Source organism: Amblyomma mixtum, chromosome 6 (assembly GCF_055824585.1).
Source record: "Amblyomma mixtum isolate Tamu chromosome 6, ASM5582458v1, whole genome shotgun sequence".
NCBI lineage: Eukaryota > Metazoa > Arthropoda > Arachnida > Ixodida > Ixodidae > Amblyomma > Amblyomma mixtum.
The window spans coordinates 146,426,328-146,448,743 of NC_143017.1; the positions used below are offsets into that span (position 1 = coordinate 146,426,328).

The 22,416-nt window shown below is 46.7% G+C and overlaps 1 long non-coding RNA gene across 1 annotated transcript; it reads right to left on the reverse strand.

Annotated features, from left to right (window-relative positions):
* Positions 1-3,678: 3,678 nt before the first annotated feature.
* LOC149340691 (uncharacterized) lies at positions 3,679-9,298 on the reverse strand. Its single transcript, XR_016283872.1, has 3 exons — positions 9,002-9,298; positions 5,448-5,491; positions 3,679-3,950 (listed from the first exon to the last, which is right to left on the reverse strand). It is a non-coding gene; the product is annotated as an uncharacterized LOC149340691 (long non-coding RNA).
* Between the last annotated feature and the right edge of the window lie 13,118 nt (positions 9,299-22,416).

Consider the following 22,416-nt stretch of genomic DNA (forward strand, 5'->3'; position numbering starts at 1 on the left):
CTTTCATTGGCAGGAAATGATGAATTAACAGCCAGACGTCGTTAATTCGAAAATCAAATTCAAAACAGAACATTAGTCTAATGAACGTGGAATAAGTCATTCACTTGGGACGGCGAATGGCACATTAAACAAGATTAGCTCCTGCTCTCACGATTAACATGTATCAAAAATAAATTAGATTATTTATCTGCAATCTATTACTTTCATCATATCGTTTATCCAGAAGCAACGATAGCCCTCATCTCGTTTAGCTCTCACAGTGATACCTGTACAACTCGTTATACCTTAACTCACATCTTTCCTATTTCAAGTGAACCAATCACCACAAAGGAAACTTTCTATAGTATCCACTCCCGTATCCACATGTCGCTTGTATATATCGCCGAAACCTTGCTGTGCAACATTGTCTCTGGACAGCAGGTGAACGCGGTAGTTATACATCACGACGTACTATGCCACCGGTAGGAACGCTTACGCCGCATACATGGCAGGAGTCCCTCGTAAAGCACTCGTCAAAGAACTCGGCATAGCGGTGCTGTTCTATAAAAGAGCTGGCGCAATATGCGACTGACCGCATGCCTTGTTCTTTCTTTATGTACAGCTCATCGAAAGGATGTTAGCAAATCCAACGGTAGCCAAGCCTTTTATCCACATGGTTAACCGGTTGTTTAGTGTACAAGAAGAATAGCCGCATGGCGCCTAGTATTTTGAAAGGACATCTGCAGCATTTCGCACTTCAGCACAGCCATGGCTACACGATACTGCAAAAACGTGGCGACGCCGCGAGCGGTCGGTGCTGATTTCCGCGCTGTGCAAGGCATCGCTTCAACAGAGCTGTTACCCGAGCTCAGTGCCGTGGAAGTAGTCAGCGCTGAGCAAGTTCCGGATGCGTACAAGCTATCTATGGCGCAACTTGCCAGACCACGTCTCAGCGACCTAGTTTTTGCTGACGGACGTTATCTGTTATCGCTGCACCAGTAGTAATGGCCTGCTTACCCTACCCACTGTCTCCCAGTAAGCTGAGCGTACAGCAGCTCAAGCCAGACTGAGCCGTAAGAGACATTCACATTCTGTATGGCGTGCGTCACCCGAGTGGGCTAGAACAGTAAGGGACGTTCACATGCCGCTTGAAACATTGTTGCGCAAGTGGGCTTAGCAGTAGGGGTGTTTCGCTTGCTGGCTGAAGTCAAAGTTTCCCGAGTGAAACTGAGCAATAGGGACAATCACATGCTACTCAATGTTTACCGAGTGGGCCTAGGCAGCAAAAGGACTTCGACTGCTGCCTAATACAACGTCACCGTGTGGGCCTATGTTGCGAGGGCTATTCACATGCTGCCCAAAAATGAAGTTGCCCGGGTGGCCGTGAGCAGTAACTGATGTTCACATGCTGCCTAAAGACGATGTTGTTCAAGTGGACTTAAGCTGAAAGGCGAATTCCTTCGCTGCCTACTGACAATATTTTCCAAGCCGACTTCAGGTGAAGGAGCATTCATGAGCTGCTTCAAATTAATGTTGCCAAAGTGGTTCTGGGTTCTAAGGGACATTCACATGCTGCGTAAATAAAACGTCGCCCAACCGGGCCTCGACAATAAGGGACGCTCACGTGCTGGCTAAAGACAATGCTGCACGATGAGACCTCAGCCATAAGGAGAATGAGAGCCAGGAAGTGGTCCCTCTTTCTTGATAATGTATCACATGTGACCATGTGATGCAGTTCGGCCTAGCTTATATTAGCCGTGCGGTTCTCCACGGTAGTGGCCGGGGGGGGGGTCTGAGTATGAAAGCCTTGCCGTTCTGCTGTAAACACGCTTTTGCTGTATTGTGTTAGGTAAAACATAACCCGGTTGACGCTAGCCCAGGTCAGTTCGTATTAAATTCTTGGAGACGTTGTGCCCTTCTACCCACAAAATGGCCCACCATGAGCGCCCCTACGTAGTCTCAGGTGAGCCAGGGTCTACCTCAATAACGTCACCACATGAGACACAATTTCGGCCCCGTGGTAGGTCATTTATTGGCCGTATGCCGAGTACTCACTGGTCACAATTCTGCGTAAACCCCGCTGCCATTCACACGGTGATCTTACTCAGCTTGCTGTTGGTAAAAAGTGAGTTTTCTGCACCTACACACAGAGTGACTCTCTACCTTACTAGTGTAGTCTGTTTCTACCAAGTGTTTGTGGATAGACACATCTGTCTGGTGTGTGTATATATATGCATTTTCTTTGGCCAGCAGATGAGCACACCAGGAGGCGACGGGGACTCCGTTTAATGTTGATATAACTATTTCTTGTACAGATATTGCAAAACATGAGCAACAAGTCATTTTCATAGGGCGCATGGGTTGGGCACTTTATGTGTTGGTTCCTCTGCTTGATGCATTATCTACTGGTTTATTCATTTCAAGTCAGTAAACATCAGCAGCTAATCCCGCTAGCTCTTCGGGTTGCAAACAGCGTATTTTGATTAGCTGCTTGCATGACTTGCATCGGCGCAATTGCGCGTCATTTGACATTAGAACGCTTCGAGGCAGCATACGCATGTTGTTCAGGCCTCAGATATAAATTCCATATCTAAAGGAGCGGCGATATGATTCTTCGCAGCTGCGTGCAAAGAGGAGCCTTGAGCGGTAGCGCGCTAGTGCAGGGACAGACAAGATAAGGTCGGTGAGTGAACCCGTGCCGCATTTCAGCTCTGTCTGAGGAGCGGGGCTCATCCGATCTACGGGCCTCTTGGTGCACGCCGCCTGAGCCTTTCCAAATGGCAAGCGTAGGGAGCTCTAACACAGTGTACCACGGCGTGTTGTTACAAGGCGCCATGTGTCCTGTGCAAAATGCAAATTGCATTTGAAGGGCCCTAGATCACAGGTGGCGTGCGGCGGGCATGAGTATTGGCTGCCTCGCAGTCGGAGTTCCGTACTGTCCGAACCATTTTCTTTTCACCATCTTTCAGTAAGCTAAAAAGTTTTGATGGCAGAGCGCATAAATTTTGTACCCATCACTTGGCATATACTTATAAATATAGGCAGCGTGAATGAAGTACCAAGAGCACGCTTCGTACGTCTAAAAGAGGATAGGCAATACTATTAATGTAGAGCAAGGCACATTAGTTGGGAAATTCATTTACTGCAAGCATTTTTTTGTTCTCATGCTGAACGATCAATTGCTATGAATTATAAAAGCTCAACATGTGTCTCAGTAACGAATGGCAGTGTGTAGCGCTACTATGTGGTGTCTCAGGCCTTGGTGACGAACGGAAAGCCGTGTTAGAACCCCACATCTCCACACCATCTGGAATAAGCGCGTGGGCGCGGGCATGCCACTTTTTTTTTGTCCTTTCTTCAACCATAAAGCAATAATCTGCTCTACAGTGCGAGAAGGAAACAAATATTTAAGTAAAAGTTTTTCGCCGTTACAGCTTCGAAACAATGGTATTCACGCGGGACAAAGTTCAGGTATGTACAACTTGGCTGTCTCGAACATTGAGGCACTTCTCATAACACAGGTCGAAGAATTCAACCGGCAGCCGTACACTACTGCTTTCTTACTGAATCGGCCTTCGGCTTCGGCGCTTAAAGAACCTGCGAAATTCACGCGACACCCCCCAATACTGTGCGTACCACGCAGCATGCGACACAACCAGAACCGTATCAAATGGGACGGAAGTGATCACTTACGGTGGATGCATATCCCTTTCGCCTTTGACACGTTGAGAGGTCCAAAACGGAGCACATAGCTCGAGCTCCACTTTTCTAAGGGAAGCGTTCTCGTCTTCGACGCCCATTGGCTGGTTCGCCAACTCGCGTTGCTCTTTTCTGTTCTTGTTGTCGTTGTTGTGGTGTGGTGAAAGCAAGAAGAAAATAGCACCGCCCTTCCCTATCTGTGACGCAGTCCACACCCTCTCCCTCTTCTAGTCAGGTGCTGTTTCTGGCGTCTCTCCACTGTGCATGGGGGGCTGCGTATCAAACAGAGACGAGCAGAACGTCTCAGCTAACGCTGAGGTCATCTAACATGTTACGTCACCTCACTTGGTATCGCGTCGATCGCAGTACAACTAAGCTAGAGACAGAGGAACAAAATACAGACATCACACTCTTCATCCTCTTACAGGGTGAGGAGGTGATAGCTACGGTTGTACAGCAACCCCTCTGATCCTCCTATTGTCTTCTTCCAAGCTAAAAAGCCGTCGGTACTGTACAGGCTTCCCGAGGAAACCAGTCATAAGGACGAAGGCTCAGAAAGGAGCGCGCCAGACGTGCATGGCTGAATTAGTATTTATTAAATTTTTAAGCCTTCTTAGTAGATGGCACAAGCCAACAACCCCGATAGAGCATGCGTACAGTAAACCAATAACAGCACAGCAAAAAACGCAAGCAAAAATTTCCTACGCACCGGGCTACGCACCTGTAACACTTAAAAGACTGAATTTGCGGGCGAATTGATTGTACATGTTTTATTCCCAACAGCGCTTGGAGACACAGACGCAACAGAAAAACCGACTTAACAGCGCACTGTTCTGTGTTTATTGTCACTTTTTCATGTCTGTATTTTCGTGCGTTGTTGTGGGTTAAAATAAATTAGGGTGGTCGCATCGCCATAACTCCGTACTCGCCAATGAGCTTTCGCAATGGAAATTCATAGGCCAAATACACCATTATCACCCATGTCCAACAAGAATTCTCTTCAAGTGAGACCGAGAGTGGGTGATCTGCAGATACTGCCTATATGCTTGACAGACCCAGGCAGGCTTCAGTCACGTGTGCCTAGCTATCTGTGCTTTCTCAATCTGGGATCCGGCATAGTTGCCGCTAACATTGCTCCATCCTAAGGTAAACTCATGTCTTCGAGTTCTGATTAAAGACAGCACCTATATAATAAGTTACGTGGGCGGATGAGATTAAGAAGTCTACGGGGATACAGTGGCCGCAACCTGCAAAGGACAGGGTTAAATGGAATGACATGGGAGATGCATTTGCCCTGCAGTGGACGTAGTCAGGCTGATGATGATGATGATGGTGGCGGTGATAACGATTTAAACAAACAACTCTCTGCAGTGTTGCGATTCATCAAAGAAACCAGAAAAATGTTAATTTTCTTTCAGAATGATGGAAGCGTGCCTTATTGCCCTCACCGGAATTGGTAGGCTGCGATAGCTTCCCTTGTTCATTCCTCGTCACGCACCACCGCTATGTCAATAGCGCCACATTTTGTTCCGGATTTCATCGTCCTCTGAACTACTTCTGCCAGCCTCTTATTCAATTGTATGGCAAGATCACTGCGTTCGTTTAGCACGTGTTCCTTCACTTATCTGCTTCACGTACTGATAGAGTATCTGACATTGTATGCAATGCGCGTGAAGTACGCTTTGTAAAGATAGCAGCAAGCCTTTGTCTTATGCAGCAAATGCACGGTTAGGAGTAGTGTCACAAAAGGTCGGAAGGAATGGGCTCACCAGAAGGGTCGGCTAAGGCGATGCTGTCATTGGTCTGAGGTTTCCTTGCAAAGAGAAAGGAAAAATAGAGTATTTAACGCTTTCGCACACACCGCACACTGCACAGCTATTCACTGCTTTGTTCCGAAGCATATCTTTAGGGTACAAACGCCATGCATACCCAACAATTCTAGGAACAAGCATGTTAGAGCGGGAAACAGTCTATAAACGCAATTTTTTTCACATAATCTAACTTTTCATTATAACAATAAATTTATCCGCAGATCACCCGACGGCAGTCGAATTTTTTATGGCTATTAATGTTTTTGCTATCGTCGAAAGCGTTCCCTACTGGCCTTTTGCGGCAGTCTTAACAGTTTGATGCGATGGATGGAAACAGATTAAAAGAAAAATTGTGCTTCATATTAGCCGCCGCGGCGGCTGAGTGGTTATGGCACTCGTCTGCTGATCCGACAGACGCGGATTCGATCCCGGCCGCGGCGGTCGAATTTCGATGAAGGCAAAATTCTAGAGACCCGGGTACTGTGCGACGTCAGTAAAACTCCCCGGGTTAAAGCACCCGATGAAGAACCCCACGTTAAAGAACCAAACGTGGTCGAAATTTCCGGAGCCCTTCACTACGGCGTCCCTCATAGCCTGAGTTGTTTTGGTGCGCTAAACCCCCATAAACCATAAACCATTTGCTTCATATTAGAACGGTGGACCGTTACATTCAATACTGACATAAGCTTGCCTTACAATTTTCCAATTTTCAAAATGTTTCTCCTAGAATGCTGGACATGCAAGCTTCGTGGACATGAATGTCATCCGAAGTAAACCACTACTCATTAAATCACTCGCAGTGCAACACACGCAGCTTGTAAACGTGCCTCCGACGAGGGCATTTAGGCAGTCTTAAGCGTCGCGCTCCTCGCCGCTGATACGAGCCTAGCGTTTATAATTTTACTTACCGCAGACGGCGACGTTGCAAGACTTCCTGTCGTCGTTGCTACCGTTGGCTTTTCTACTTTGCTATCTTAAGTTATACAGGCCCTGAATATCTAGCGCAGCTTTTTTAAGTTGCCGGTCGTCGTGCACACAACGTGGATGAGCTTGCTGCTCTTCCACCGCAGCGTACTCAACGTTCTTTATCTAGACTCCAGCGGCTCGAGCGCTACGCTTTCCGAGGTGCGTTGCCTGCACAGCCCGGGATAATGCAACCGTTTATCTGAGACCATACTTCAAGAGATAATGTAACGGGCCTTTGCATGCTGATAATACGTGGAAGCTCTATGAAGGCGGCTTCTCGTCAAGCGTAGAGGGAAACCACATCGAGAGTATTAAGGCGAAAGCCTTTTATGGCTCATGACTCGCCAGTGTGTCCGTGCGTCCGCGGCAACTGTCAATCAGTAAGGTAGTAAGAATGGTTAATGGTTACTTTAAAAGTGAGTAATGATAGTTAATATTGTAGTAGTAGATGTATGACAAGTAGTTAATGGTAATTAGTTAATGATAATTAGTTAATGATAATTAGTTAGTTAGTGTTAATTATTCAATTACATAATTATACCCTCTGAGCGCGCACGCTGCGCGTACGCAGTGCCCCCATGCGCGATTCTCGGGTGGTTTTACGGTATTTTGACGTGCGACTGAAGCGCTCTTCGAATTTGCTCTTTCTGAATAGAAACGAAGAGTTCATCGCAAGGCTCTTTCCACGCTCGAAACGCTCTGCCATGTATGCTCCAGGGCTGACATCAGTTCTTCCACTAGTGACAACTTTCTTCCGTCAAATATTTCCTCCGAAAACTTCTCCGAAAGAGTTCAAGATGAAAAAGTTAGCTTATTTGGCTTATCTAATTAGAAAATCAGGTGAATTTAAAAAATGCCCCGACCTGACAAGGACGACTGCTTACAACCTTACACAAGTCGAATCTTCGGACAGCGCTTTATTTTTATCCTGAAAACATTTTTGCTATGGTTAAAACCCGAGCAAGATCTTGCGATCTTTGTGCGTTTGTGCCAAGTAAAATAAATAAAAATAAGTCAAAGGATTATTTCTGTGACTGGGATTCGAACCCGCGGTGGTGCGAACAGGTCATCTTCGCAGGCCGCTACACGAAAGCACTAGGCTATCACCGCTTTTTTTTTTCTTCAACATGGTATTTATTACAGTGATGTAATGTTCTATGTATATGAACTATATACAAGCCATTATGAAAACAGCGTTAAACAATACATACTGAAAAGACCATGCACTAGAAAAGGGGCAACGCAGAGCACATCACTAATAGTGAGTGCCACCCCGGTTCGTACTCAGTCTGGGCATACACGTCTCTTAGAACTAGGCTATCACCGCAGTCGATCACGGAGCCGAACACCCTCGCCTGTGCATTGCACATCATCGTCTTCAACTTCCATCTGCGGCTCGAAGACACAGAATATTCGCTGTCGTTATCGTCGTCGTTATTGTACAAGCAGTTCTGGTTTCGCACGTTTATAGAATTTAAGCAAACATTCGCTTAAATTTTATTTTAGCTTGACGCACTAACTAAAACACCCAGCGTAATTGGTTTAATGGGTATTTAACGTCCCCAAGCGACTCAGGCTATGTGGTATGCCGTAGTGGAGGGCTCCGGATAAATTCGACCACCTGGGGTTCTTTAACGTGCACTGACATCGCACAATACACGGGCCTCTAGAATTGCGCCTCCATCAAAATTCAACCGCAGTAGCCGGGTTCGAACCTGCGTCTTTTGGGTCAGCAGCCAAGCAAATAAAGAACTGAGCCACCGCGGCGGCACCCAGTGTAATATTTCTCACCTCAGCTACTGTTACAATCGCTGCAGAAGTTTATCACATCCAAAAAAAGCTATCTTTAGTCTGTATGCAGCCAATTAACGAATTGTCACATTTCATCGATTTTGTGGCCCAGTGTAATAATTCACAGCATCGATGAAATGTAGCAATTCGTTAATTGTCTGCATACAGACTAAAGATGGGTTTTTGGGATATGATAAACTTATGCAGTGATTGTAGCAGCAGCTGAAATTCCATTTCCGCGTATACATAATGATATATATGGTACCAGAGCCCGTCAAGAATGCTCTTCCAGACCCGCTGCCATCGCAGGGCAGTACCGCCTCGCTTAAACACGGCAGCACTTGACCAGGACTGGTATGAGGACTCACAGGAATCTTGGAATGTAAAGCAGAGTATGACCAATTCCGCACATACGGGCAGTTCTCATTATTGCTACCGCCGCTATGGTTTAGCAGTTGTGGTGCTCGGCTGCTGAACCGAAAGACGGGGGTTTGATCCCGGCCGCAACGGTCGAATTTCGATGGAGGCGGAATTCTAGAGGCCCGTATATTGTGCGATGTCAGTGCACGTTAAAGAACCCCAGGTGATAAAAATTACCCGGAGCCCTCCACTATGGCGTGACTCATAGCCTGAGTCGCTTTGGGACGTTAAACTATATGAAACCAAAATAAACCATTATTTCTATCCGAACAAGTCATGTTCCCTGAACAATGGATCCGAACGCCGAAACCGAAGTGAAAACCGATGTAGCTCACCTGATTCGCATTTGGCCTAACTAGGGAAATCAACCGTCTTTTTTAAGCATGAAATGCTTTTAGCTCCCGTTGTCGGCAGTGTGGTGACGTCACGCCGAGACCGAGAGCCATCATCCGGGCACTGAAATCCACTCATCCGGGCACTGAAATCCACTCATCCGGGCACTGAATTCCAGTCATCCGGGCACTGAAATCCACTCATCCGGGCACTGAATTCCAGTCATCCGGGCACTGAATTCCAGTCATCCGGGCTCTGAAACGAGAACATCCGGGCACCGTACGAGACTTAACGAGATTTAACGAGACTCTGTAAGCCCTCCTACGCGACCGGCATGCAAGCGCCGGTTGGACTCCAAAGGAGTCACAAAAAATAACTGCTGCCAGTGCCTTCTCAATGTTTATCAAGATATCAGTGGAGCTGTGGGTTTGATAATGCACGGAATTATAATTTGCGATTTCTAATAAGGCGTGCAAAAAGCACATAAATGCCACGTTACACTTCGTTGTCATACGTGATCCGGGGGAGAAGCGCTGCGTTCAAAGGGCAAGGCATCGCGCCGAACGGGTGGTGGCGTTCCTCCCTTCCTTTACGGTGCGGTTCGGGTGTCCACCGAGATGGCAGAGAATTACTGCGCCATTTCCTTTCCTCAAAAAACCTTGCGTTCAAATGGCAAGGCATCGCGCTGAACGTGTGGTGGCGTTCCTCCCTTCCTGTACGGTGCGGTTCGGGTGTCCACCGAGATGACATTAGGCCCGTAAACATTTCATGCTTACTCTACTCTCGTTTACGGGAGAGGCAGAGATTTTTTTTTTTTCGCATCACTCAAGTCCTTCCTTTCTACATGTAGCAAATAAAGTGCGGCAGATATTACCGGGCAAAGTATTTCCAGGTGTTAATGTCACTTTCTTAGGCAATGAATAAGTTTGTGGTGGATGGCATGGCACCAAGTAAAAACGCATGAGACCAAATTCGCCGCCCTCCCACGCGTTGCCTATGTGCGACAGTGAGTGGAGAACAGTGTTCGCTCGCTTTATGATCAGTTTAATGAAATTAGAGCAATGCCAATACACGACGAGTTAAACAGCACTGTGGGCTTTGAAACGAATTTATGCCTGCGCCCGATTTTGTGATGCACTCATTAAGAGATGAACACGTACGGTTTTAATCTGAAAAATCATAAAGTAGCAGTAGCTGTATTAACGCGGACAATGAAATGCGAAGTACATTCAAATACTATATACTGAATTATCTTGCAACTCGATGTCGATTACTACCAAGGCATTTTTTTTAAAAACCATGTATCTGGTAAACCATAATTATTCATGGTGTTTTCGCCCTTTGGGCCTTTAAGAGACTGAAAACATCTAGAACGCGAGCAAAGGAGCTGGTATGTTTTCTGACCTTAAAGAAAAGCCTACTGGCAAGATTCAGTCACATGCTCTGAGCGGAACGTAGCTCAATTTGATTTCAATGTTGGCCAATGAGCCGCTTCGAGCCTTCGCCCGCGTCGAGGGATGTAAGTGAACTCAGCCTCAGATATTGGGACGTCGCCGACTCCATCTGTGAAAAATCAGTGCTTGCCGGCGACGCTGATGTCGGCAGTCTGTGGGCTTGTCAGCAAAACGAGCATGGCGGTAGTGTGAAAGGCTTTCTGGCTAACGACCTCGATGTAACCGCCGGCGGTCGGTCAGCCGACCAGATTTCGGCAGATAGGCTGGCGAGCGAAAAGTATACACGCCGATGAGACAACAACCTGGCGCCTCTCTCTGCCTTATCCCTTTGCCAAATAAGCGAAAAGAGGGTCTTACTGCTTTCCACTTTTTAGCACGTCGACACTAAGCAGCGGTAAACACTTACTGATCCTCACATTTTTGTCGACGTCCTCCCCCATTCCGCTACGAGTAGGCCTAGCGAGTACGCATGGTTCGTGTGTGCGAGTTCGGCGATTGTAGAGGGCTAATTAACGCGTTCTAGCGAATAAAACTAGTCATCCAACGTAGTTATGGCAGCAGTGGCCTGAAATCGAGAGTCGCTTACTTTACAGAACACACAGAGAATGAACACTTTGCACCGATTCTGGATGAGGCGACCCTGTCTTACGAGTAACCCGAATCCGGAAGGTAGCAGCAGTTGGCGTCGCTTCTGGACGACAAATTATCTCATTGCAATAAACGCAAACAGTTGCCAAACATACGTGGCGAGAAGGTAATTTAAGATTAAGTATTAGTCACATCGCAAAAAGTGTATCATGTCGAGCGAACAAGCAGTTCGCACAGCTGTCTGCTCGCACTGCAAAAGTGCTGTCGTCGTCATGGGCGCATTCTTGGGAGGAATCTCTCGCTGAAGCTGCTAACTCTAAACCGCGAAGTGTTTTTCCTTAACAGCTAACTTTCCGAATACAAAAGCTGCCTGCAAAAGCAGAACTGAAAAAAAGTGAGCAGCACGTATTGAAATTAACAGAACCCGAGCAGCACGGTTGTGGGCAGGACGAACTGGACGGAGAGGGCTCTTGGGCCGGCGTGGACAGAGAGACTAAAACAGCACAGCCGGACCACAATAACTCTAGTTTTACCTGAAACGCAAAATTCTCTAGTGTTTATCATAAATCCGACAAAGCGCACTTCAATCTGCAGTGCTTATGAACACACGCGCGCCCGCATACGCACGCACGCACGCACGCACGTACGCACACACAAGCACACACGCACATGTGTGCAACATACTGATACCTGATACGTCGGTGCAAGCAGCGGTACGCACGAATGTGTGCGTGTATATACAGTCGAGCCCACTCATAACGAACCTGACTGCCACGCGGATTGCGCGCGTTGTGTCCGAGGTTCTCAGTAAGTAGATTTCCCATTTTACAGTCAGAAATATCGCCGCCGCGGTGGCTCGATGGTTATGGGACTTGGCTGCCGGCCCGTAAGACGAGGGTTCAATCCCGGCCTCGGTGGTAGCATTTTTATGGAGAATAAAAGCCAAAGAAGGCCCGTGTGCCGAAAGAGGCCCGTGTCGAAATTTCCGGAGCCCTTCACTACGGCGTCCCTCATAGCCTGAGTTGCTTCGCGACGTTAAACCCCAATAAACCAAATCATTATATTTATATAATTTATTTCCAGTATTTTTACCGTGGAAGAGATCCTTGCCATTGTAGAACCTTTTGAACTGTCTGCAAAAATTGCCTTGCTTTTCAGTGCAAAACAGCTTCAGTAATGCTTGTTACTTTTTTATGGAGCACTCGAATTAGTATCGAATGTAAGCAAGAAGCTTTAACTTCAATACCCACCGCGCGTATCGCGACTGACTTTTGCTTTCTTTGGAAACTCTTTTCGCGTTCGCATGCCGGCAAAACGAATCTCAGCTGTGCATTTATCATATTATGATTCAGCGTCACGCGGACCCGCCGTGGTGCGGGATACTTGACGCTCCTGCGCACTATCGCCGATCACGTGGTCAAGGGGCGAGAGGAACGCGGAACATGATCCGCCGACATACGCACTGCGAAAATATCAAGGCTCGAGAGAAATCTAGGGAATGAACAAGAGACACGGCCAGATTGAGATGCCACCGCCCTGCACGTTCACAAGAACCGTTGTAAAACCTTGATCAACAAGTTTTTTTTTGTAGTCGAGTACCTGTCCTCTTGCTATCTCCAAGTGCCGTTGGTAAAGCTGCAATATGAACATATCTCGCAAGCGCTCTATAAACGCTGAAAATTTTCCTTTCTTTAATGCATACAGCGTAATAAAATTTCAAACGCGACTGTACTTTGGGCATTTCATTTAGTTGCCTGTTTTGCTTTGAACTAAGACTGGCGTGTAATACGTCTCCGTGTTCTGAGGCGTGAACAAAAAGATAGGGTCATTCCAGCAGCCCTTAGGAGTAATGGGTGATTGCTGTCATTGCTTTTTGTAGGAATTTGTCATAAACAGACGTGAACACAAATTTTGTGCGTTCACATCTTTTAAATTAGAAGATCGGTATTACATGAACGTGGTACCACCGCAGATCTGGTCGAAAATTTGCGGAGGTGAATATTATAAACCGTAATTCAGAGCTGACTGTTCTGCAAAAAATTTGAAACATATGGCTGGCCTAGTTAAAAAAAAGTGTCGCTATTAGTTCCATATATTAACCGCAACCAATGGTGATCTAGATTAGGACTGTATCCTAATCTGGCTCCCACTTCTGTTCTTAGAATATTTAGTGCTTTTCACTTTTTTTCGTAAAGCACTTTCAGTCCATGCCAGGCTGTCCACTCTTGAATGAATATTCAGAGGGAAGGGGGTGAAGGGGTCAAGGTCGGTTAGGAAGAAATCAAGACAGTGGACAGAAAAAAAATTAATTAATGGCTCAATTCAGCAGGAATTAGTCGTCCACCATATACTATGAACTTGGAGGAATCACTCTGCTCACTTTTGTTGTTCGTGCAAGAATCGCCAGGAATGAAGCAGATGGACCACTTCAGAATCACGTCCCCATGCTCTCCAGACGCTATCTCTGTAACTAAATGAAGCCGGTTTTAAGGTACACCGATCAGCTACATTCTCTCTCCGATTGAAATTTTTCGCATATTCATTGATATTTACTGTGTTCTATCATATGCCAGTGACGGCGTTATTCTCATACGTTCACAGCTATCGCCTTAACACGAAATCACTTTTCAACACTTATACCAATTCACACTACTTTAAGGCAAAAACAAGGGCAGATCTACATGCGAGGACTGCAGCTGTGGTGGTCCCTTTCTTCAGGCCAGAAACTTTACACGAGGCACTCACATGGGCCCCCCTATCTGAAGAAAAAAGCTAGACAAATCCAGCGTCAGATAAGAATCCCAGCTCCACTCGCGTCCTCAAGAGAACTGCCCACAAATGCGTACCCGTGAACACCATGAACTCCTCTACATTGTTACTGTTTATACTCTTCCATTGGCACATAGCCTTTATACTTTTTTGTTTACTCGGTACCACATGCTCGAGCCCTGCAAGCGACTAAGATGATTTATATGGACTTGTTGCTGGGCAATCCAATCCAAGATATTGTGAGAATCCGCAAAGTAGGCAACTGTTTTTGCCAAGGGGCCTCCATTTAGGCGAAATTTTAGCGCAAGTGCTCGGACATAAAAACCCAAGAGGAGAAATAAACGAGAACCAAATCAAACAATTTCGGCGCGTTTAATCATTTTCATTTTGCCATTTCATGTAAACGAGGACCAGTACTCACTAAAATCTGGCGGGCTTTTGTAAAGAGGGCAGAGGCTGTTTTGAGATTCCAAGAAAGGCAACAGCTTTTCCCCAAGGCCGCGGTAAATCCACTTTCCTTCGGAGAGAGTGTAAAGATGTAGAAGACACAATTCAAATTAAAAAGGCGCTCAATTAAGCCGCTACAAATTTTTACAAGCAGTATAGGAAGAAATAAATAGATCCTGATGAATACATCCGAATAGGAGCTCATATTCTCCAATATTTTGTGACCTGTATGTTAGCACCTCAGTGGAAGGATACACAATGTGACAGACTTTTCACAAGCAATGTCAGAGATTGAGCACCCACGAGAAATCAGGAGTTCGAACGCGATATAAAGCGTCTGATTTAATAAATTTCTGTGTACTGAAACTTTTCATAAAGACTTGACAGCTGCAGTGCATTCGTCCCAGGATTTCCCTCAGCTGGTAGAAAAGCAGTTTGCTTTGCCACAGCACATCGCGATTTGCGAGTAGTGCCGTTGTGAGCAAACTACATTGCACCCGGGCACCGAGTGCGTGCATTCGCAGGCATGCAAAGTTTGCAGAAGTGCAATTTAGACCAGGTCAGATTTTTTTAAATGCTCTAACTTCGGGGATCATTTCGAGCTAACTATATTCTAATAAAACTTATATATAGGTGTTTTTTTAGTTCCTCATTACTTCCACCAAACTTTGCAGCCAAGCGACGTTTCGATCAGACGCAAATTGATTTAAACTTTGCCGTTTCCGTGACCTTAGTTCAGACTATTTCCACGGGCAGCGCTGCATTTTCATTGTCACGAAAACTAGCCGCACAAAACCAACCCCACTCCGCTTCACTTAAAAAATTTTGTGCAAACGCCCTAAAAGATTGCCTGTAGTTGAACTTCGTCAACGAAGCTTGCAGAGCCGAGTGAGCTATAACAGCTGCCTCCTGCCGTGTGCGTGTATAAAGTCCCTACTAAACAGTAAGGAAAAAAATGAAGCATTTGATATAAGCGCTCCTGTCCGTCGTGTTCCGCCTTCTTCTTGTCCGTTGTGTTTTTTGCGCTGGTTCGTTCACAATCACCTTCTAGAATTTTTGAGTACTTTTCATTGGATTATACTATGGGACTATACCAGTCCTCCGCACTGATCTTCCTTCATTCTTTTTTCTGGGGCGGGCCTACCTCCAACAATTTGGGGTTCAAAGATTTTCAAATTGCGCACCTGACCTTGTGATGACGTAAAAAGGTCAGATGAGCTCTCTCGACCATTCAGGGAATTTCGAGAGAGAGAAGCCGTCCAGAAGAATCAGGGTTAAAAGAAGACGAAGATTTAAAGGCAGAAGGATGTCATGCTTACTGAGGAGAAGAAGGGGAAGAAGAAGAAGACTGTCTGAAAAACGTTTTAGACAGTCTATAGAGTGTCTATAGACTTCTGTCTATAAAGTCTATAGACTGTCTACAGACAAAAGTCTATAGGCAATACAAATGCCATAGACAGTCTATAGACAATCTATAGATTTATAACCATAACCTTTTAGTAGAATTCTGTCTATAGACAGTCTATAGACTATGAATAACCAAAATCAATATCTATAGGAAGTCAATGGAGTCAATAAGAAGTCTATAGACTGTCTATAGACCATTTTTATAAGGGTTGCAGCAGGCCTCATTGCTAATTACTTGTATAAAGGCCATCACCGCCACTAAAAGCCGGTCGTGATAGGATCCGGGGAATTCCAGCTGCACACAAGTGTGGAATTATACGCGCGTCAACTCTACATAGTCCGTCTCTTACCTCGTTCGCTGTGGGACGGAAGCTATAAGCTCGGGACTACTGCTTCCATACAGACCCGAGTCGCTTGCTCGCGGGGGCGTTAATAACATGCTTGTCGAAGCCTGTTGCGTCGTTCTTGGTCGGTGCTCAACGAACATGTGCTGACGTTCTCCTCTGAATACGTCGTGGTAGGGTAATTAGGAAAGGTTAATCTTTGCGCCCTTTTTCTTTCCTTCATTTCGCTTCAAGGCGTGCAGGGCACTGAACCCGGGTCTTCTGGTCACCGCTTCGCACCCTGCCGTCTACGATTAGAGTGGCGTGATACTTAGCCCAGATGGCGAATATCTCGTCGGTTTCCGCCGCTCCTCAGGCATCGTCTCTCGTGCACGTTATCATAACACCATTTGCCGCCGTAATCAGCGCTGAAGAAGGAGAGAAAAAAAATATGTAACATGATAGATTCGCATTCCCTGGGAGTCCACTTAACTGGTTCCTTGACCCAGTTTTAAAAATCAAAGCGCTACAAGACGGGCACGAGGACACTTCGTAGCAGAAATGTCTGTTATCAGAAAAGCGCGTCCTGCTTTTCTGTCATCCTTTTAAAAATGTAAAAAAAAAACATGAACTAAGCACATGCCACCAGAGAAACGCACACAAAAACGGAGAGGAAGTCTCAGAGGAGATAATATTATCCACATCGTCCGACGGCTCTTGCCTGCTCGCGCTTTTGAGCTATCGAGCTATCTTAGGGTGAATTTGCATTAAAGCAGCGTTACAAAACGTTTTAGCTATAGCGAACACAGATAAGAGACCCAAAGCCACCTGTAGTCCTGATTTTACCTCGGTAGTTCATTTTGCGTCCTCGTTAGTTGTTCCGCGTATTAGCTCGTCTTTGCTTGGCCCGAAGATGGTTTGGTTTGGTTTATGGGTTTAACGTCCCAAAGCGACTAAGGCTATGAGAGACGCCGTAGTGGAGGGCTCCGGAAATTTCGACCACCTGGGGTTCTTTAACGTGCACTGACATCGCACAGTACACGGGCCTCGAATTTCTCCTCCAAAGAAATTCAGCCGCCGCGGCCGGGATCGAACCCGCGTCTTTCGGGCCAGCAGCCGAGCACCATAGCCACTGAGCCACCGCGGCGGCGCTTGGCCCGAAGAGAAAACACGCCTGACATACGATTAACATATTGTTGCTGAACTCCCGAGCATGCCCTCTGGCCATTCTTGCTAATAGAGTGAGCAGCGGTGGTTTAGGAATGCCTCATGATTCCCTACCGGTTTTATGTGGAACAAATTCGTGACGTACTGATTGGCAATATCGAGCTCCTCACATCATGCGACTCTAACCAGGGCCATGACAGCTTCAGTTATACGTCCTCCCTGCGTCCTTTGCGAGGCAAAAGTGATCGCAGTGAAAAAAAAAATTCTTCTGATGAACAATGCCAACGTCACTGCGGTCACCCACTCTGAGTCATGAAATGGTTGCTGATGTTATTGCGAAAGCACAATTCAGATGGGTAAACCCCGAGCAGGATCTTGCGATGTTTGTGTATTTGTGCCAAAAGTATAGCTCAATAAATAATAAATAAAATAAATATGCCGCGATTTGTTTTCGAACCCGCAGTGGCGCAAACAGATAAGCTTCGCTGGCCAGTGCAAGAAACCACTTTGTTGTTTCTTTGCGGTTTTTTTTTTCTTAACTGCATAGAAAAATGCCGAAAAGCAAAATCTGAACATTCTCCCCCCAGAAAACACCAGGCTGAGTAATACGAGCCCACCACACCCCCGCAGGTGCCCACCTTCCCACACATCAAAATTCTTGGAGGCACACACATGCATCTATGTAGATAGGAGAGCCAGCTCGGAGGCTCTTGCAAGGCGACAGTACTCCCCGCACCAAAGCGCCGCCAATCACCCTTCGCGTTAAACTGCAACCCACTCTCGCGCTGCGCTTCCATCCATCTTCCAACTCCCAATTGCGGCGCGAACAGATCAGCTAAGCTTAACCTCGGTCAGAGCTTACCCTTAGTCTAATATCGTCGCCAGACTGGCCGTCGACTCAGCAATGCCAAACCATGAGCCAATCAGGCTAAACGCATGCTTTCGCACGTCTACTCGGTTCAACGGCTCTAAAACCCTAAAATTCATTCATTCACCGTGGTGCATGGGCTGGGTCTCCGTGACCGCAATGGGTCCTCCACAAATCTCCCGCTAATAAAGACGCTCCTGCGGTTCCGCCACTTCACAATATCTTGCAAAATTTTAGCGCGAAAAACACGGACAGAAAGAGCAGACGACACGTGTCGACTATTCGTTCGGTCCGTGTTTTTCGCGCTAAAATTTTGCAAGATGTATGTTAACCAACTCGCCCAATCTGCAGTATTGTTAAATTACTTCACAATAATCAGCGAAAGATTGGATTGAAAAACATTTCGTCAGAAAAGGCAAAATGCAGATGATCCATGCTAGGTGGCTATCATTCCGTGGCTGACAGCGACCTGAGTAGCCCATTCAATGGCCCGGGTTTGAACGGCCAGGTCTGAGGTGACCAACACGGTCTCCATGGCATAGAAACGCCGCGCATGTTTGAAATTGGCGCTCTTCGTGACTCGCTCCTGCTACCCTCTGATGATCAAGAATCAAGGCTAGATCGCAGCCGTCACAGGCTATTAGCTGTCACGCATGGTGTCACGGAGTCTGTGTAGTGTAATTATTTTACTACAGTCCTTCAGAAAGGTATTGAACATCTCTCATTTTACGATCGTTGAGCGCCCTACGCCTCGGATGCCGCTCGAAGCATGGCTCGAAGTGTTTGATGGATAGTACGCCGGCTCGACGAAGGATGGCGACGGCATCGGCCTCACGGCCAGCCTTTGCCGCTTGAAAGCGGGCTCTTTTGAACGCGGTCTATCAGCCTCAATCTACGGGCCGAATGCACTTTCGTTAGTCTACCTTCGTTGAGTGTTGAGTGTCAGCGCTGATCCATGGACACCTCGGGATCCGGGGCTAGCTGAGTTCGGCTCATAGCATAAACGTAGTCGATCCCTTCTAAATGCGAGTTTTCTCCATAGTTCGTTGGGTCCACAACGTCCGACATGCTCGAACTCCTCCTCAACCCTTCGGCAGGTTATTTCCTAACACGGTTACAAAGTTACCATATTCATCCCGGCTTCAGAGTGACAGGTTCCCAAGATATGTGTAGCCTCCGAAAGACTTAATGTATGGTCTGCCTCATACCTGTGAAGAATAAATGTTAAGTGATTATGGCTACCCTATTACACCAAGAAAGCAACAAAACGGTCAGTTAACCAGGTGCATAAAAGCAGAAAAATGTTTAATGTCATTAACATTCCTGTTAGCTCTAATTAAAATATGCGTTCTGACAATGTCTACTTAATTGGCTTAGCTCTGTTGGTGTAACGTAGCACATTCAATGTTTCGCAGTGGTTTCATTAACCTCTGCCAAACTTTGGAAGCTAAATAACCTCGGAAAAGAACTGCGGAAAACATGATTTCATGCGGCCAATTGATTAATGCAGTTGCATGTGGCAAAGCAACACTTCGGCCTTAACGATACGCCGCCACCGCAGAGACCTTGCATTACTTTTGTTCCCCTCTGTGGTCCTTAACAGCCATCGTAACGACAGCACGCTGTCCCTTTTGCATTCAGCCTCCATCAATATGCGGACATCCTGATCGAAATCGAACCAGAGAGTCAGGAGCCAAGCGCCCTAGTCATATAAGGGCCGTTGTGCGTACTTTTATGCTACCAATAACCCACGTTATGCCTGACTTCACCAAAAACTTTATTCTCATATTTCTCTTTCCGCGAGTGCACTTGTAGAACGTGTTATAAATGGCGAATTGCCTGGGAATGGGTACATGCGCGCTCCACTGCCCTTCTCCGGTTGTCATCACTTCCTTGTCCTGTAGTCCTGTGGAAATCTTCAGACTTTCTCCACCTGCCTTGAGAAGAGGCAGTGATGAACCGTGAACGGAGCACACGCACCGCAAGCGGCAAGTGATTATGGGGGGTGTTCCATATTACGGCACCGGAATGGTTTATGCGGCAGTTTTATGCACACGGACCCGATATGTTGTCTCCAAGTGTTCACCTGCGTAAAATATTAGACAGCAGTCATTAAAACTAAGCGGTCGATTCCCTAAACTAACTAACTGCGAAGTGGAAAAGTTTTCAAAAATCGCCCATGTCGGTTCTCAATCTTGTAGCCGTGTATTCTTGTCGGCAAAAGAGAAAAAATCTTGGCGCCGTCACCCTTACTGCATTATATGAATTACAGGTTAGGCTCAAAGAAGTGTTCTCAGATTAAATGCTGCAGACCGACAAGATGAGCACTGCACGTACACTTGTTAACAATGGCCCACTGAGCAGTTTTCGTTTACATGAGACAGAGACATGTCAGTCAACAGGTGTTGTCGCAGCTAATACCGTGCTTTTCAGGAAGCAACGGACGGAAGCTTTCTCTGGAGACGGTTCTTTTCTTTATAAGCTGTATCCTACAGTACAACTAAATGCAGTAGACTGCAACGATGGTAGGAGCGATGATGACGTAGCCTGATATATTTCGCTGTGCTAGTAGGAAGTTTCACCAGGCATCGGGTCCAGGAACACCGCCGCTGTGCCGATGGAGGAAGGAACGTGGGCCGACGACAGGGAGTTGGAGAAACGAGGGAAAACTATATTCAGATATTTACAACAATATTTACAGAGACAAACTGAGTAAACGCTGAGAAGAGTCTCAGGGAACGGCTGCTCGATGAACGTGTCAAGCGCTTTAAATAGCCTCTCCCGTTTTCTTCCCGCCTTTTTCGTCCAATCGTAGGGACTTCGTCTTGGGCGCCACCTTTGAATGGAGCCAACGACGCTGATTGGCTGGCTTTGCCATCTTGTCGAAATCGGGCACTCATTAACGGCGCTCCCCTCTCCAGCGTCTTCCTCGGCTGAGTCACTTGGATAAAATCCCCCGAAGGTGTCCTTTCCCCAGGTCACCTCCTCACCCACAATTCGACGCGCAGTTAACCAAACGCAGCCGTCAGCTGATGAAGCTTCAGGAATCCGGCCAGGGGCCCCATACCTTTGTTCAAGGAGACTTGCAGCGGCGCCACCCACGCCGTCGACAAAAGGGCGAAGCGCGGATGAGTGACAGCCGCTCACCTCCGTGAGTGCATGGCGACAGGCGTTGAGTGATGTCTCCCTGGCGACATACATGGTCGCAGGGTCATTACTGCTGCGTTGGGTGCTGCCTAAGGAAAACAATCCCCTATGTCGGGAAAACGGGGTGGCACTGACGCCGCAGTGGAAGAAAGGAGCTTTAATGTGTCGTTGTGTTTACACTATGGGCCGGATTAGGCAGCCGCGCATCGTGAATATGGAGCACAGTGTACGGTGACGATGCTCAATCGATTATCCTGCACACACAAAAAAATGACGACATAACTTCATTTCAAGCGCGAACTGTGTATTTATTTGTTAATAAGTTAGCGGATGGTATAGTGGCGCCAATTAAGCGCCGTTTGACCACTAAAGACCCAGGCGTCTATACCGTTCGTTTGGTGCTTCATCTCCAGGTAGGCAGGCTCTTTCTTGAATGCAAGCATTTGCCTCACTAACCCTCACGTTTTTCAGTGAGGCCCTGTCAGTATGGGCCCCTTCGATTTTGAGGGGCTCTCTTGTCCACCGGTCACACCAATGAGTCTCCTTTTACCTTGAACCCCAGACACTAGAAGTGCGGTAGTCACAGCAATACTTTGATTTGAGCTAGTTGGTTGTAGCATGACATGTTTACGCAAAAGGCGTACTGGCGCCTTTTGGGTATTTCTTATACTGGGTATTTCTTCTCCATTGAGCACTGTCCTGTCTTCCTGTAATAACCACACTGCAATTGGCGCCAGTCCTGTCCTGTTGTGTGTGTTGTCTCCGTTTTTTAGCGCCAGTACGCCTTTTGCGTAAACATGTCATGCGGTAGTCAATGACATCATTGCGAATTGGCTTGAAAATTTTTGTTCATAAGGAGATAAGGGTTGTAATGGTCAGTGTGTGGTTAGGTAATGCAGGAAAGCCCACTTGCCATATTTTAAATTTTTGACATAAAATTAACCATTATAGAATGTTCGCGAATTTCAAGAAATGCTGCTGTTTGGCGCACGCCCTCACATGCACGCGCGTACGCGCGAGTACACATACGCACACGCACATGCGAGCGCGGGCCACGCATAGTTGAATTAAGTGCAAGAAAGGTCGCGTATTCGCCAACTGCAGCCTGTACAGCCACAAGGCTTGAAACCACGGTGAATTGATCACGGTGACTGAAGATTGTCACAACGGCTTACCTAAAAGGGACAATAAATCCTCTTAAATGGCGTTATATGCCACTAAGCATCACGATTTGCGACCTAAAAGGG